The sequence below is a fragment of the Macaca nemestrina genome, chromosome 14 (genome assembly GCF_043159975.1).
Source record: "Macaca nemestrina isolate mMacNem1 chromosome 14, mMacNem.hap1, whole genome shotgun sequence".
Lineage (NCBI taxonomy): Eukaryota > Metazoa > Chordata > Mammalia > Primates > Cercopithecidae > Macaca > Macaca nemestrina.
In genome coordinates this window covers 3,421,817-3,440,783 of record NC_092138.1, presented here as the reverse complement: position 1 = coordinate 3,440,783, position 18,967 = coordinate 3,421,817, and the positions used below count along the sequence as shown (strand labels likewise).

The following is an 18,967-nucleotide window of genomic DNA, read 5'->3' as shown; positions in this document are numbered from 1 at the left end:
CTCTTAAATGTCAATCCGGGTGTATATATCATTGATTTGGCTACAGAATGTCAGTTATATTTTATGTCTTTGGTTAAAAAATTAGGATACAAAATTTTATTCTCAAAACACGTTTATGTAATGTTGATTAATAAAAATAATTCACCTACTTATGTTTGATAATTAAATAATTAGTTTTATCTTTCCCATCACAGTAGGTGACACATAGAATATTTAGGTTTTGATTTTGTCAAGATGAAAATGAATAGTAAACCTGTTTAGAATTCTGAATTCAATCTCAAGGAATAGAAAAAAAAAGCAGATTTCATTTTAATTTGGTTTGTATTATTCACACAGGAATATACCTGGGGCAGATAAATTTTCTAGAAAATCAGATGTCCTTTCATATGAGAATAGAGTTCAATGATATACTTTTCATCATACACATCACATGACAATGTCATCTTTAAATATAGTAAAGGTGGCCAGGTGCGGTGGCTCACGTCTGTAACCCCAGCACTTTGGGAGGCTGAGGCGGGTGGATCACCTGAGGTCAAGAGTTCGAGACCAGCCTGGCCAACATGACGAAAACCCGTCTCTACTAAAAATACAAAATTAGCTGGCATGGTGGCAGGTGCCTGTACTCTCAGCTACTTGGAGGCTGAGTCAGGAGAATCGCTTGAACCCGGGAGGCGGAGTTTGCAGTGAGCCGAGATCACGCCACTGCACTCCAGCCTGGGTGACCAAGCGAGACTCATTTTCAAAATACATAAATAAATAAAAAAGGAAAAAATATATATATATATAGTAAAGGGAACAATTACATTCTACAATATTGTAGTGGAAATAAACATGGTTTAATTCACTGGAAACAATTAGCTCTGCTCTATACAAAATTCACAAAGATTAAAAATAAATACACTCTACATTAAACCTCTGAGCACTGGAAGCTCACCTACCTATTCACAGGCTCGCATACTGTAAGGGGGTAAATCCCAAAACACAGATAAGTCCAGTGAAAACTTCATTATGCCCTCCCTTTATCTATCATGTGCAGCTTTGTGCGTTTTCAACATAAATGAACTTCTGAGGAATTTTAAAAGAATTTGCCATAGATCAATGATAATATGTTCTAAAAATGAGTCATCAATTAAAGCAACAGTAGCATGAATATAGTATTAACAGTTATAGTCAATGAAAAAACAATGACTTTATTTTTGTCTTTAAGGGTACAAAAAGCATATTCAAAGTTACTAAGGGAACTCAGCGTTAATTTTTCACATCTGAAGGGAAAGGGCTAAGGAAGGAATTGTTTTAGCCTTTCATTCAACATTGTATCTGCAAACAAAAAATCACTTTGAAATAAACATACAACTTTATCCCTTGCTAATTAAGAAGGAACTTCTTGGTCATAATTATATAATGGCCAATTTTTACTTCTAATTTTGGCTTGGATTTCCCTAGTTTATTTATTAGCCATTGAGTTATTATGATCATCCAGTTGTTAGTCTTTAGACATAATAGTTGTATTAGCTGTTGGTTAATTTTTTTTCCAAAATTTACATAACTCTGGCTGTCCTATCAATTTCCCATAGAGTTTTCATTCCACTTGAATCTGTGAAAAGTGTCTGATTAAAAATCATATGGATAATTACCATCAACACTCATTTCTCAGCAGCTGTTGAGGAGGAGATTCAATTATATACACATCATCCCAAAGTGAACTCATCGTGATGGAAGGGACATTAGAAATAAGAGGAGAGTGGTTAAATCAGTAAAAGATCGACTCCATTACACTGCCATCTGTTAATCCGTGACCTTGCTTCCATTGTTCTGTGCCCATTTATTGATTTAATGACATTAATATTGTTTGACGACTGCCTAGTATCTGCAATAAATGTTAATTTTTTTGCTCAACAGTTGTTGCATTGACCATGAAAATATATTTGAGCATCAATCATTTTCACTGTACATCTGGTTGGAAAATATTGGACACTATACGAAGTCCTTTATAAGGAAAATACAGATAACTTGCATTTTTAGTAAACTCTACCGATGAAGCTGTGCTGATGACATACTCCCCATGACATATCTGAGAACACACTTCTCGCAGGAGAGGTGAGCTACCAAAGTGTAAGCATCAGTAAGAACACAGCACTCCAGGTTACTGCAAGCACCTTTTTTTTTTTTTTTTTGAAACGGAGTCTCACTCTGTCTCCCAGGCTGGAGTGCAGTGGTGCGATCTTGGCTCACTGTAATGTTTGCTTCCCAGGTTCACGCCATTCTCCTGCCTCACCCTCCCCAGTAGCTGGGACTACAGGCCCCCGCCACCACATGCGGCTAATTTTGTGTGTTTTAGTAGAGACAGAGTTTCACCGTGTTAGCCAGGATGGTCTCGATCTCCTGACCTCGTGATCCGCCCACCTTGGCCTCCCAAAGTGCTGGGATTACAGGCGTGAGCCACTGCACTTGGCCAGCAAGCACCTATTTTAAAGGGATGTGCTACCTAAATATTTGTGTCTAACATCACACTGTTACAAATGATGCACTGAACAGCAGTTATTATTTTACCAAAAAAAGTTTCTGTGGAGGAATCTCTTAACAAGCTTATGACAGGAGAAAAAAAGAAAAAAAAAAAAAAACTAGACAAGGTTTTAAATTATTTCTACAGATCCATGTAACACAAAGGAGTCTTTAGTTCCTCAATTTTCTTAAGCACCACCTTGAGTGCTAAATAATTATATAGCAAGTCTGAATATCTAGTATGACGTGCTACATAAGTGTTTAATCTCTTGTATTAGGTCCCATGACATCTTGCTTGAGTACTCAGTATTCAATTTATTGTTCCAACCACAAAATTCCCCAGTATATTTAAACACGCTCAGGTCTCTCCCAACTTACACACTCACTTGCATGATACCACACTACCCTAGAGCTAACCCTATTGCTCTATTTCCATTCATTTATTCATCCACTTATTCATCAAATATTTAATGTGCATCAACTGTCAGCAATGTTCAAAGTTCTGAAGATATAATGTATAAGGCAAACCACATCTTTGCCATTTCGATCTTATATTTTCATGGTGGAAGATGAAAATAAAGTAGATAAATAAAAAATACCCAAACATACACAGAAATAATATAATTGCAGAAAGTGATCATTGCTATTATAAAAATAAAACACGGTAATGGGAAGAATTAGAATGGCTCCTCAGCATTCCCTCCACCCCTACTGCCGCCATCCTAGAACAAGATGGCATCACTTTGCTTCTTAACCAGATGGCCAGTGACATCTGACTAGTTCCTTCACATTGCCTGACTCTCCTGATTATTTTCCAACACTGTAGAAACTTTTAAAAAAGCAATCCTCAGTCAGGTACGGTGACTCACACCTGTAATCCCAACATTTTGGGTGGCGGAGTGGGGCAGATCACTTGATGTCAGAAATTTGGGACCAGCCTGGCCAACATGGTGAAACCCCATCTCTACTAAAAATACAAAAATTAGTTGGGCATGGTAGTGGGTGCCTGTAATCCCAGCTACTCGGGAGGCTGAAGCACAAGAATTGCTTGAACCCCCGAGGCGGAGCTTGCAGTGAGCCAAGATCATGCCACTGCACTCCAGCCTGGGTGACAGAGCAAGACTCAGTCTCAAAAAAAAAAAAAAAAAAAAAAAAGTAATCCCTGATTGCTCCTCCCTGAATGCCACACACACTTAACACTTGTTATTAGTTTCTCATGGATCCCCAGATAAAAATCAATATCCTTCCACAGACTTTAAGGCTCTGAATGAACAGGCTATGCCTGGTTTTCCAGCCTCACCCAGCACACCATTTTCCTTCTCTCCTTCCTGCAGTCACCTATCCAATGGACTCCAGTGATCCATTCTCCATGTCAACATTAAGACTTAGTACTGTGTGTTTTGTTCCGGTCAACTAACATCTCCCCATCTCATTTTCCCTAACTCATACGTGAGGTCTCAACCAAAGTGGCACTTCCTAAAGCAAGCTATTCCAGGCCACTTGCCTCTGTCAGGTTCTTTTGTTAAATGATCTCATAGATGTGGACTTTTTAAAAAAATTTTTGCAGGACAACAGAGTTTTATTATTACTCAAATCAGTCTCCCTGAGCATTCAGGGAGCAGAGTTTTTAAGGATAAATTGGTGGGTGGGTGGGAAGCTAGTGAGTCAGGAGTGCTGATTGGTCAGGGATGAAATCACAGGGAGTCGAAGTTGCCTTTTTGCACTGAATCTGTTCCTGGGTGGGGGCCACAAGATCAGGTGAGCCACTTGGGCTGGTTTCTGTATCCATCACTGAAGGGAGGCCACTGAACCACGGGCAGGTAGCCACAAGGGCAATCCTAGACAAGCCCTCAAATTTGTAACCACCGAAGGGGTTCACCTTGCCCACTGCCTAGACAGAGCCAATTTATTAAGATAGGGGAATTGCAATAGAGAAAGAGTAATTCATACAGAGCTGGCTGTGTGGGAGGCCAGAATTCTAAACACATAAATATCATGCACATCTGTGGGTGTGTTCATGGAAAGCAACCCAAGTTGACATGTTTGGTGTGTGGATAAGAAAAACAAAATCTCATACATACAAGAAGTAGAAATTTTCAGCCAGAGGTGACCAATGAAACTTTGGCTTACCTGAGAGATTTCACTTTTCAAGAGAGTATTAGACTTGCACAGGGCATGTTATTGGCTATATAATTCAATTTTGTCCAGCTTTCAAGGGAAAAGAAGGAAACCCCACCTAATGTAATCATAATATAAACATTATTATATATGCTTTTATTACTATTATAATTACATATTACATTATTTAAATCATAAACATGTCAAGTTTTGCTTTTCATGTGGACAGGTGTAACAATGGACAAATCAAATGCATATTGCATCAGTACAGGAATGCTAGCCTTGTATGAACAAAGTTTTAGTTATAAGTCATCATACTGTTTTTGAGTCATAGAAGAACTACAGCAGTCTTCTATCACGATGCTTATCCCAGGTTCCATAACATTAGTAAAAGTCTGATCATTCAATCACTGAGCTTCACATGCCCTGCTTGTATGGGAGCTACATCTTACACAATGATTCAATTTTGTTGTTGGATAATTCAAGACTCTCCCTTGTCAAAGCCAGTTTCTAAAGCTAAAGATTCACCACACGGTGGGATATACTGTGGACATTCCAAACACATTAGGGTTAAAACATATGTCTTGGTGTCAGACACTAATAAAGCTTTCTTGGATTCAGTATAAAACTTATGGGGATAAAAAAACTAATGTGTCAATATAAATTATAATTTATATCAAGATTGAGAAATAGATTCCTTCAAGGTTCCACTATTAGTGATGTGTATATAAAGGATTAAAATACTCCCTCATGTGAGTAATGGTGCTACAGACATGTTCCCATTGGCATCTGATCTCAGTCAATCAGTAAATTAAGAGCTTTGAGCAGGGTGTGGTGGCTCACGCCTGTAATCACAGCTCTTTGGGAGGCCAAGGTGGGCGGATCACGAGGTCAGGAGATCGAGACCATCCTGGCTAACACGGTGAAACCCCGTCTCTACTAAAAATACAAAAAGTTAGCCAGGTGTGGTGGCAGGCACCTCTAGTCCCAGTTACTCGGGAGGGTGAGACAGGAGAATGGCGTGAACCCGGGAGGTGGAGCTTGCAGTGAGACGAGAGGACGCCACTGTACTCCAGCCTCCGCGACAGAGCAAGACTCTGTCTCAAAAAAAAAAGCTCTGAAGCCAAATTTTACTTATTATGACTAAATCTTTTACTTTTTCTAATAAAAATATATAGTTTTCTTTTAAAAATCTTAATGAAAGTATTATAGGTTTATTCATTGAGTTCCATCATTATCAATTGAGTTTCTTTCTTTCTTTCTTTATTATTATCATTATTTTTGGAGACAGTCTTGCTCTATCACTGAGACTGGAGTGCAGTGGTGTGATCTAGGCTCACTGCAAACTCTGCCTCCTGGGTTCAAGCGATTTTCCCACCTCAGCCTCTCAAGTAGCTGGGATTACAGGTGGGCACCACCATGCCTGGCTAATTTTTGTATTTTTAGTAGAGATGGGGTTTCACCATGTTGACCAGGCTGGTCTCGAACTCCTGACCTCAAGTGATCCACTTGCCTCAGCCTCCTAAAGTACTAGGATTACAGGCATGAGCCACCATGCCCGGCTCATTATAATTTTAAAAGCATTAGTTTCATTCATTTAATATAAGTTGGCTTGCGTCAAATGGAGGCTGAATTGGCCATTGTTCAGGGTTTGGCTTTGTTGGGTCTAGACAGACATGAAATTCCCTGGAGAAGTAAAAGCTTTTTGTGAGTTCTGTGGTACTTCCTTCAGCAACATATTGTTTCCACTGAAGTGAGATCAAGTAATATCAGTTCTAAAGTGTATGCTGGGAACTTTCATCAGAGACATTTCTGTGCAATTGTAGAAGTGAAATAGAGCAGGATGGACTGAAATGATAAATAGGAAGTAAATAAGGAGCGGAGAAGCTAAAATATTGAAATCAGTGAAGTAGGGTGAAGGGGGTTTATTTGTTTTATTGGAGATGTATGAGACTTAAGTTTAAACACTAATGGGAAATGGCCAGTAGAAAGAGAAAAGCTGATGGAATCAAAGAATTTATAGGAGGTTTGAGCATCAGCCATTTTCACCGTACATCTGAGTACTGTACATTCAGAGAACAAGGAAACATTTTATTTTCCAATAGATTAAAAAGGAAGGCGATTAAGAATGGCTGGTATGCAGGCATGAATTCAGGAGCAGGGTGTGTCTCAAGATGGAGGTAATTGTCTTGGAGGAGCTTTGAAAGTGAAATGCCTTTGTAGAAAATGCAATTGTAAAATAAGACTTACTTTTGTAAACCAACGACATTATTTCCAGATCCAGACCTTACAATGTTGGGGGTTGGGGGTCCAAGCTCTCTGAAGATGCCTCCGGATGTTCCCATCGGGAGTGAACTCTGTGAATGAAACAATTCAGAAAACAGAGGTCACTCAGTCTTTGGCCATTGCTGTACAATTGTGAATAAGTAGCATCGCTTCATTATTAAGTCAATAATGCTATCATGAGGGCAGAAATGGAATTTCAAAATAGATCAGTTTATGAGTTTGCTTTACTTCATTTCTTCCTTTATTAAATTTTGCTTCTTACAAACATGATTATATTTTCTTAAAGTTCTGCTGCTGCAGTTTCTATTTGAAGAGCATAATCAGTTTCCCAGCAACCAAAAATAGAAATGTGCTGTCTTCAGAATGAGGCCATAAAGGCTAATAATAGATTCCAGTGATTGTGACTTAGAAGCTCTGATTAAAGCATAATTTTCTCTGCCTCATAAGAACAGGAGCCCAACATAACTGTATTAGTATATGTTCAGCAACATTATTTTTGCAAAGGGTTTGCCAACACTTGGATTTCTCAAAGTAGCTTTACAAGGTGACACTTCATTCATTACTACCCACATTTAACTATTTTAAAAGTCAGACAGTGGAATTTGCCCAAGAACATACTATATAGCGTGCTTAGAATTGAAACTTGCCTACCATTCTTTCCTTTGTTTTAAGGCAGTGTTTTTCAAACCTAATGATCATTAAAATTGCATGGGAATATTGTTAAATGCAGATTCTAGCAAGATCCCAGGTGATGACAATGCTTCAAATAGCAAGTTTCAAGACATTTTGGGCTGCAGTTACAACTATACTTGCAAACAGAACCGCCTCCTGGGTTCAAACGATTCCCCTGCCTCAGGCTCCTGAGTAGCTGGGATTACAGGCACCTGCCACCACGCCTGGCTAATTTTTGTATTTTTATACCATGTTGAACAAACTGGTCTCAAACTCCTGATCTCAGGTGATCTGCCTGCCTTGACCTCCCAAAGTGCTGGGATTACAGGCGTGAGATAATTATTTTTAGTCTATCATATTTGTCAAATAAATAACAAATGAAAATATTGTGGTAGGCGTTATTAAAAAATTATTGGCCTGGGGCCAGGTGAGGTGGCTCATGCCTGTAATCCCAGCACTTTGGGAGGCCGAGGCAGGCAGAGCACCTGAGGTCAAAAGTTTGAGACCAGCCTGGCCACCACGCCCGGCTAATTTTTTGTATTTTTAGTAGAGACAGGGTTTCACAGTGTTAGCCAGGATGGTGTCGATCTCCTGACCTTGTGATCTGCCCACCTCGGCCTCCCAGAGTGCTGGGATTACAGATGTGAGCCACCACGCCCGGCCTGGATTAATTTATTCACATGTATCACTAACTCAAAAAAAACTTTTTTTTTTCTTTTTTCTTTTTGAGATGGTATATCACTCTGTTGCCCAGGCTGCAGTGCAGTGGCGCAATCTCAGCTGACTGCAGTCTCCGCTTCCTGTGTTCAAGAGATTCTCATGCCTCAGCCTCACAAGTAGCTGGAATGACCGGTGTGCCGGGCATGGTGGCGGGCGTGTGTAGTCCCAGCTATTCGGGAGGCTGAGGCAGGAGAATGGCATGAACCCAGGAGGCAGAGCTTACAGTGAGCCGAAATCACGCCACTGCACTCCAGCCTGGGTGACAGAGCGAGACTCTGTCTCAAAAATAAATAAATAAATAAATAAATAAATAAATCGATCAATCCAGAGATTTAAAAACCACTTTTACTTTCCATGTTAAAAAAAATCAGCATGCTTTCCAACTATAACCTGAAAATCTACGAATAACTTTCCAAATTCTCAGTAAAGAAGTGTTGCAATCCACAGGAGACTATTGCTTTGTTCTAAAGACAATTGAAACAGGGTGGGGTTCACAGAACATTTTTTTCCTGATCATATGACATTGCCTACATAGTTTTGTGATTAAATGACTTTGGAAAATCAGGATTGAGATAAGTAAACAGTCCTATCAGAACTAAATATATTAATGTGTGGAGTCTCCAAGGGGTGTGATATGCAGCATTAACTCTTAAATGTAGATGATCATGGGACTTTTATAAGCAGATACACTTTGTGAATTACTACTTTAAATATTGGTAGTAATAGATTGCTTAATTGAACTTAAATTTAAAGGGATGATGTTGGACTTCTAGTGAATGGAAGCCAAGTATTTCTATTTCCCTCTATTAGAAAAATGTACATGATCTATTATCCACAGTGAAATAGCAAACCTTCCATCTCGACATTTAGTTTTCATATCAATTGTATTATATTTCGTCAGCTTACATTTTTTACTCACTAGGGCATACTTTTATTTTTTTTCATTGCAATAGCTTATTCAATATCTGCCTAGTTATTCATTTATTAAGTAATATATATTTTTTTAACCTGCATCTCACACAGAGAAATCATGAGGAAATCTTCACTCATTCTGGTCAGCATCATAGTTGCAGTATGTTGCAGGATTGCTGGGAGTCGATGTGATCTTTTCTAATACGTACATATGTTTCTCAACATTAGGCAAATAACCTCTCGCTTAACTGTGCCTCTGGTTCTTCCCACCCACCGGCTCAACACGGTTTCATCTGAAAAAAGAGTATAAGAAAGGCAAGTCCTATTTAGCCCAACTACTTACCAGCAGATGCGGTTCCCTTTCCGCTCAGATAATGAAGTAAAGAAAGAAAGTTTTTTGGTGTTTTTTGGTTTTGTTTTGTTTTTTCCTTTTGAGATGGAGTCTTGCTTTGTCACCCAGGCTGGAGTGCAGTGGCATGATCTTGGCTCACTGCAGCCTCTGCCACCTGAGTTCATGTGATCCTCCTGTCTCAGCCTCCCAAGTAGCTAGTACTACAGGTGCATTCCACCATACCTGGCTAATTTTGTGTTTTTAGTAGAGACGGGGTGCCACCATGTTGGCCAGGCTGGTCTTGAACTCCTAACCTCAGGTGATCCTCCTGCCTTGGCCTCCCAAAATGCTGGGATTACAGGTGTGAGCCACCACGCCCGGCCCTGTAATTTCTTTAAAACAATTTTCAAAGATTGTTTTCATAAAACTAAGTGGTAGCTCTGTAGAGATTGAAGCTAAAATCTGTTTGAGACCACGAAGTGCCTATTTAAAACCCTAATGTCATGAAGAGATAAGATTTCTGTTATTACCTTTATTAGATAAAACCCCCAGCTGCATATTAAACATTTAGCATGGCATGGTTCTACTTCTTTGTATTACTGGGGCTCAGAACACAGTACCCCAAAGTATGGTGCCTTGGCATGTGTGGATTGTTGCACTAAAGGAGACAGGAGGGGCTTAGAAGCAAGTAGGTCTCTCTGACCTTCTCCCACCCTTGTCTCCTGAAACAAGCCATAGAATCTAGAAAGGTCATCTTTCACCTACCTCCCCTGAGAGCTCATAAGACCCTCATTCCGGAAGAGTCCTGTCCCACACCTGGAGAAAGGAATGCTACACATGAAGCCATTACTGCAAAATTATAACTGAGGCAGTGAAAGGGATCTGACCTAACCAATTCCATCTTGCTTCTAACTTCCAAGCTGTCCTTGGTCATTCCTTGGCATAGGCTGAACTAACATTGGAAGGAACTTAGTTTATAATTTATAGTTTAAAATGAACATAATGGCAGCTCTTTCCCAAAACAAGTCCCGTTCTTGCTTAGGGACTAGATTGCCTTTGTAGGACTAACAAATTAGCCACAAGATTAGAAATTATGGTTTAGGAGTCATGCAGCTGGAGGCTACAAGGTTCTTTCCAGATTGCTCCAGGGGATACCGTCACTACTGTAAAACCTAAGGCCAGTTCTTGAGATATTTTGCAGTTGCTGCCATCACCCAGACCGATAAACTGGCTCATCTGATACTGTGGCTCCACTCAGGACCTGACTCAGCACAAGAGAACAGCTCTGACTCCCTATGACCTGACCAATCAGCACACCCAACTCACTGCCTCTCGCCAATTCACAAATTATCCTTAAAAACTCTGATCCTCAAATGCTCAGGGAGACTAATTTGAGCAATAATAAAACCTCAGTCTCCCACACAGCTGGTTCTGTGTGTATTACACTTTCTCTATTGCAATTCCCCTGTCTTGATAATTCAGCTCTGTCTAGGTAGCGGACGAGGTGAACCTGTTGAGCAGTTACACACAGAGAGACCAAGAAGAATCAGAACAAACAGGCCTTGCTGGGCTCTGCCTCAGTTTATTACCATTAGATCATATCCCTTTTGTCCAGTCATGCTGTTTCACAACTATTCACTTCTTTCATCAGATATAACATAAAAATATAGTTTCCCCCTGGGTGTTTGGGACTTCATTTCTGAAGGCTCTTGTGTCAAGTAAAACTTTGATTAAATACAATTGTTATGCTTTTCTCTTGTTAACCTGTCTTTTGTTATAGGGGTTTTGGGCTGTAAACGTTGTGACCGTGAAGAAAAGATAAGACTTTTCTCCCCTAGAGTATTTTAAAAGTCTTGTGGAGGCATGTGCTTATTTCAACGAAGTCTGGAGGCATGGCTTGGCTGTTTATTCAAAGACAAAGGGCCGGGCGCGGTGGCTCAAGCCTGTAATCCCAGCACTTTGGGAGGCCGAGACGGGCGGATCACGAGGTCAGGAGATCGAGACCATCCTGGCTAACACGGTGAAACCTGTCTCTACTAAAAAATACAAAAAACTAGCCAGGCGAGGTGGCGGGTGCCTGTAGTCCCAGCTACTCGGGAGGCTGAGGCAGGAGAATGGCGGGAACCCGAGAGGAGGAGCTTGCAGTGAGCTGAGATCCGGCCACTGCACTCCAGCCTGGGTGACAGAGCAAGACTCCGTCTCAAAAAAAAAAAAAAAAAAAAAGACAAAGAAACACTGATGGACTTTCCTGCCTGGAGGAAATGTCACCCTCGGCCACACAGCTTCTCAGAGCCAAGTTCACGTCCACCAGTGGCAGACACTGATTACTGACTCCTCGGCACTGTCCAGCGAATGCTGCATGGAGGCTCACAGGCACCCCAGCTTAAAAAGGAGGAGAAGGTAAAGACCTGCCTAGCACACAGGAAATCAAAGAGCAAAGCTTGAGGAGTGGTCTTAGACCCATCAACCCCTCAAAAATGCTCAGCCACTTTTATGGTTTTTTTTCCCCAACCCCAAGCTCTCATCCTGAGGTCCTGACTGAATCTGGATCATGCTTATTCTAGGAATAGTGAGATATGCACGAAGTCATCAGTATTAAAGGGTTTTTTGTTTTGTTTTGTTTTTTGTTTGAGACAGAGTTTTGCTCTTGTTGCCCAGGCTGGAGTGCAATGGCGTGATCTCGGCTCACTGCAACCTCCGTCTCCCGGGTTCAAGCAATTCTCCTGCCTCAGCCTCCGAAGTAGCTGGGATTACAGGCGTTTGCCACCATGCCTGGCTAATTTTTTTGTTTTTTTTGGTATATTTAGTAGAGATGGGGTTTCACCATGTTGGTCAGGCTGGTCTCCAACTCCTGAACTCAAGTGATCCACTCACCTTGGCCTCCCAAAGTGATGGCTTACAGGTGTGAGCCATTGCACCCAGCCAGTATTAAACATTTGGTAAAAAAATTATGTTGAAACTTAAAACTAGGTGTTAGAAAGTACTTAAAACAATTAATAGATGGTTTTCAAATACCACTTTCAACTTAATTATTAGTCATTATATTTTCTCCTCGGAGATTGAAGAGCCAAGACACCATTACACCTTAATGCAAAATTGTGTGTTTACATCCAAATTTCTCATCTTTCTTATAACACAGGAAATAAAATGTTAAAGGTACCAAATGTGTTTGGATCCATTGAAGATAGTTTAAATATTGTTAAAGATTTAGGGGACTATAAGAAAAACTTTTTAAAAAATTAGTGAAAATATTGGACTCTGAAGAAGAGAAATAATAAATAAGAAAAATGTAAATGACTTTCTCAACAATTTTAACCACTGACTCACATCCTCTTCTGTGACCTCAAATTCAATTTTCAGTGACTTTCGCAGGCCAGGAGTCATCATTCCTGTTGCTGACAGCTCAGCTCCTCAGCTGGGAGTACCCATTTTTGAACATGCATTTTTTATTGTACTTGCTTTTTTAACAACCCACAATCATGGTTTCATTTTAGAATATCCGTGGTGTAAACAATACATTACTTCGTGCAATGGAGACAATATTGCTTGATTGCTTCTGTATTACTTAAAAAAAAAAAAAAAGCGAGAAAGGAACTTTTATCTGAGGAATGTGAATCCTTTTAAATAATGAGGCCCAGAGAGACATTAAAATGAGGCAACAGTCAAGTCTTACTCCCCGCTTTGAGCTAGGTATTTATCTCCTGAAACTGCTTGCTATTGCCACAAGTAGCTATAAATTAACCTAATAATGCCAGAGTAGACGCTATCACCCACACCCTATTGCTTAACAATGTATAGCCAATCGCTAATCAATGTTATTTCTATAAATCAATAAGAATGCCTGACAAACAACTTTGTACCAGCCATGCCTTCTCCCCCCTTTTTTTTTGCCTTTAAAAATCTGATTGTAACAAAGGCCAAACTCGTATCCAAGGTTACATGGGTCCGTGTCCTCCTGACAGCTGTCTTCACTTCGGCTCAGTAAACTCTTTAAATTACAGAGGTTGTGTCGCAGCCTCTTCCTTTTAGGTCGACAAAATGATAGAGCTTTGGAGGTCAATATTTATCAAAACTGCCATATTTGGGAAATCTTCTGCATATACGAGCTGGATGTAATTGAACCAGATGCTATTTTATTCCACAGCACTGCAAAATATTACCCTCCTTTTCAACTCTACCCCAATCGAAAGGTTCTGGAAATACTAAGTCTCTCGTGGATATTTGTGTACATTAACTTTTAAAAGACATTCTCAAATGGCAGCTTTGCTGTGGCAGCTGTCAGGCATGCGTATGAGGAAATGTGTTGTAAGTGCACAGATAAGGAATTACCTGATGTTTCTGTAGACAGAGATTTTCAAACTCTTAATTCTTTTCATGTGCATCATCTTCTCCCCCAAATTAAAAAAAAAAAAGTCTATATGTTTATCTTTTCAGCTAGGGCTTTCCTCATCTCTATAGGTGTTTCTCTCATTTTCAAATATATTTTTAGGACACTCGTGTTCAGATCATGTGGACTACATGTTATAACTTTTGTTAATTAAAAATATATTTTTAGTATCAGCACGTCAAACAAAATGCCTTTGGGTCCATAATGGCTACTGAAATGTCAACCGACAAAAATTCAAATATATTTCTGGCACATCGATTACTTACATTTTTGTATTTAAAAATTAAATACAACCTGCCCGATCATGTGACAGACAAAAGCTTTCTTAGATCTTGTACCCTTCTAAGACCAAATGGCCACCTGGAGCATTTATGCTGTTTGTGCAGCATTTGCCCAATTGCAGAGAAGCCCAAGGCTCAAAGGGTAAGAAGTGACTGGGAGTTGTCTTGTTTCTGCTGCATATGTGGTACAGGTTCTTTAACTTTCATAAAAATATATTTAATAAAATGGTCAATTTGCATGAGTATATTTACCCAATCAGAGGGGACAGGGAACAGTCATATGGAGTTTTTTTTAAACTATTACATTTACATCGTTTAGAAATCAAAACGAGATAAGTTACCTACCAAGGGTACCTTTCCTATTTCTACCCCCATCATAGGGAGCTGGGAATGACCTGACTAATAAATTTGCATTAGAATTAACAACCACAGGGATGGCATACTTTACAACAACAACCCGGGACAAGGAAAGGGGACAGGATGTTACCAAGCCTAGGGAAACAACTCAGGCTCATGGTGGACAGGGAGGGAAATTGATAATGTCTAACTAATGCAATTTTAAATTCAGTAAGAAAATGGCTTGTTAGATCATGTAGCTCACTTACTCGCCATTGAAAAATGCTGTGAGTGTTTCCATGGAAATCTGAATTCAAAAGATCTTTCCTTTAATCATATTCTGAGATTTATACAGAAAATATATAAAATAGGCTTTTGTTTTCCTTGCACATTACCTACTCTATAATCACCCTCAGGGGTTTTTCTCTCAAATGAATCAAATACAAAGGGAACCTTGTAGAATACTGAGTTAGGTTGTGGAGTTGATTTATCAAGTGCTATTTTTCTCATTCTCATCACAGCTCGTAGCGTATTGGGAAAAAAAATGATGCCTGAATAGCTCATATTGGCAGGTGGTCAGTATAATTGATTTGCAGTTGTGTATGGTTAAAATTTAATAATAGAAAAAACATCCTTGGTAAAGAGAAGTATTGATAATACATCTATAAAATGTTTTCTTAAGAGTAGAATAAGTTAATCTGTGGATAACATGAGGTAGGGGGGTGTGTGTGTGTGTGTGTGAAAAATCCCTCTAAGTCACAGATTTTTACAACAATACTAATATTTGAAACACCCAAGCGAGGGCACAGACAATTATGTTATGTTTCCCTAATTGTCCATAGCTTATCTTCAAAGAATGAAAGCATATTTGAGATGGAGGGAAGAAACAGCCTAGGGAATTATAAGTAACCTGCAAAACAGAAAAGTATATAGGTGATGTTCACCACCTTTGAATTATGAATAGACTTGGGAGACTTATTTTAAGAATGGCAAAATGTTGAGACAGTTTCTGGGACGTGTTTGAGTAAAACACTTCAGAAAGTGTGCTCTGACTGGAGCTTGTCTGGCATCAAAAAGGGTGATTCGTAATTGACCCTTTGTCCACCCTGTAAAAAGCGGTCAAAAGAACATACAATTTAGCAGGTTAAACTATTTTAATTTCATCATTTAATGGGATTTTGCAGTATAAATAATAAAATGTACTAAATGTCATACGAAACCCCATTTTTCAGTTCATTTGCCGTATTATAGCAATTTTGAAATATTGCAACTTTTTCCTAGATTTTATAATTTCCTATATAATGTCTTCTATAATCCATCTATGTGATTTCTAAGAAAAAAAGTGATTTTATGTAAAAGGAAAATAACCTTGGGTTTTCACATTAGATAGGAATGTGCTCATACCCAAGTCTCCTGGAGGAAAAAAATAAAGATCCTGTCAAGAAAACACTGACACTACTATAATTGGTGAGTCCGTCATTCATGATTTGGAAATTGACCTCTAAGAAAGTAGAGAAAAAAATCTCCTTTCTCACAGAAGGCAAAAAATCATTTCCATCTATGTCAAAATACCATCCTTTAAGAAGAAATGGAGAGCACTGATTCTGATGAGAAAGGGGAATGCAAGTCATGAAGGAATTGTGACATAAACACACATAGAGGATCTACTCTGTCATATTTTATCTCTACATAAAGAACTGATCGATGCCTTGGATGCATGTTGATGAGTAGTGATGGATGGATGTAACACTAGCGTCTGTGCCCAGACACACGAGGATAAACGATGTGCTACTTCATGACTCTGAGGATGTGGTGCCAAGACAGATATTTACAGTGCAGAAATTCTTCTAAAATATTGCTGCCCTTACAGAGACAGGACATTGGCTAGGCCCTGCATTTTATCCAGGCTAACCCCCTCATCATACAGATGAGGAAAATGAGTCCTGGAAAAATTATTGTGACAGAACAGGTGAACTCTTGACACTTCGGGTTGTGACCTTGGCTGAATTCTTAGATTTTGTCCAAAAACACACTCTAGGGTTTCTCACTGTAGTTTGACTGTTTTGTTTTGAGAATTTTGGAAATAGTATCTCCTGACAGAATTTCTGTGTGTTTTTGCTGCTCAATTGGCTCTGAAATTTCTGAACATGCCCTATGCAGTTTCAACTTGCTTCTGTAATCTTTGCTGAAACATTTTTGCATCTATATTTTATATAGATACTTTCTGTGTGTGTGTGTGTGTGTGTGTGTGTGTGTGTGTATGTTCTAGGACCCACTTGAGGAAGATTACCTAGTCAACGTTGATATAAATGCTGCGTATTGTTAGGTATTGAATAAGTATTTGTTATCTCTTTATGTTATGAAGAAGGAAACAGTGTATCCGCGTTTAAATATGAAGACAGGGTTACAGGGGAAGCATGATGCTATCATCTAGTGACACTCATCTTGCAGTATCATAATTTTTCTAGTTAAGTGTTCTTTATTTTAAGCAGGAGGTACAGGATTCTGAAGCATAGTGTAAAAGATTGGAAAAGGTTTCACAGGGAAACCTGTGGGTATGAATCCTACATGCTGTGGAACCCAAGGATCTTCTCAAAGTCATAGTTGCTGGACTTCAAATGAAGCCCTGTAATTAAAGAAGCAAATCAGCTTAGTAATAGCCGATAATCACTGAAAATCTGAAGTGTGTGTGTTTAACCTCCCTAAATAGTCAGTTATCATCCAACAAATCTGCTGTAAAATAGTTTTCAATTATTTAGTAATTATTCCCTTCATTCACTTAAACACAGTTTGCAAATAAGAAGTAGTTATTTCGAAAGGTGAAATGATCATCCAATGAGCAATTCCTTGTCATGAAAACCCTCCAAGGCTGGTTTAAAACAGAAACTTCCTGAAATGTTCTGCAAACAAAAATTCAAGATAATTAAAATCCAGAACAAAAGAAAATATTTACATAAAACATACTTCTACAGTATTTTAATTTATTCTGAATCATAATTGAATAGAATATTTTAATTTGTTCATGTAAATATTTTACTATGTTCATGATAGGGGATTAGTATCTGCAAGTGATGGGCCTTTTTAATCGTCAGAATAAGTTTAAATGACAGCTCAGCAGGGCAGCATCTCCCATGCAGCAGCCCCTGTGGAGCAGCAGGAAGGAAGGCCGGGGAAGAAGCCGCAGGAAGCCGATGGCTCCTGTGAGAAACTGACTGACTGATGCTGTCATGCTGTTGACCCGCTCCCCAAGAGCCCTGAGATCACACTCGCCCTTTTTATATCACCCAACAGGACTGATTTAACGTCCACGGAGGACAAATAAAGGGGAAGAATAAAATAATCCAACAAAAACAGGACAGAATTCATTCATGTCATTAATGGAGCTACATGCTTACTTTGAATGAATTACCTACATTATTTTATCTTCCTAAAGACTTATTGAAAAAAAGTGTTCAAAGAACTAAGGGAAACTGGGGGTGGCATTTGAGGTCGCAGATCACAGACCACACTCTGAGTAGCCCTGAGTCTGGGTGCAGAGCCGGGCTGCCTGTGTGCAAATCTCCTGGCCGTGTGTTAGAGGTTGAACCATGCATCTCGCAGAAATCAAATGCTGAACTTTTATTTATTTAGTTTTTTTGAGACAGAGTCTTGCTCTGTCACCCAGACTGGAGTGCAGTGGTGCGATCTCGGCTCACTGCAACATCTGACTGCTGGGTTCAAGTGATTCTCCTGCCTCACCTCCTGAGTAGCTGGGATTACAGGCGCCTGCCACCATGCCCGGCTACTTTTTGTACTTTTAGTAGAGATGGGGCTTTGCCATGTTGCTCAGGCTTGTCTCGAACTCCTGACCTCAGGTGATCCGCCTGCCTCAGCCTCCCGAAGTGCTAGGATTACAGGTGTGAGCCACCGTGCCTGGCCCATATGTTGAATTTTTAAACACTGAGTACTGCAGAACCAAGGACTTACTTGGACATAGGGTCTTTACATGGGAGTTAAAATGAGGTTGTTGGGGTGGGACCCTAATCCAATTTGACTAATATCCTTGTAAAAAGGGAAAGGTGGAGACAGACACACGTAGAAGGAAGATGATGTGAAGAGACCAAAGAAGACAGGTGTCTACAAAACCAGGAAAGAGGCCTGGAATACATACTTCCTTCATAGCCTTCAGGAGGAGCCAACCCTGCCGACACCTTAATGTTAGACTTCTGTCCTGCAGAACTGTCAGACAAAAAATGCCCGTTGTTTAAGTCACCCAGTCTGTGGCACTTTGTTATGATGTCTCTAGCAAACGAATATACCTTGTGACCTTGGCAGTTCTGCCTTCCTGCCTCTGTAAAATGCAAATATTACTGATGTATTACCTCCTAGGGCTTCTGTGAACATGAGATGAGTTAATGCATGCAAAGTGCTGCAATAGTGGAG

The 18,967-nt window shown here is 39.6% G+C and overlaps 1 long non-coding RNA gene across 2 annotated transcripts in view; it reads left to right on the top strand.

Annotated features, from left to right (window-relative positions):
* The window catches only part of LOC105498902 (uncharacterized), a 279,709-nt gene that overhangs the window by 184,071 nt on the left and 76,671 nt on the right, over positions 1-18,967 (top strand). Inside the window, exon 6 of one of the 2 annotated variants that reach the window (XR_011612304.1) lies at positions 1,575-1,865. The exons of the other annotated variant lie outside the window; for it this stretch is intronic. This is a non-coding gene — a long non-coding RNA (uncharacterized lncRNA). Of the gene's footprint in view, positions 1-1,574; positions 1,866-18,967 lie in introns of those variants that run through there. 2 annotated transcript variants of the gene reach the window in all.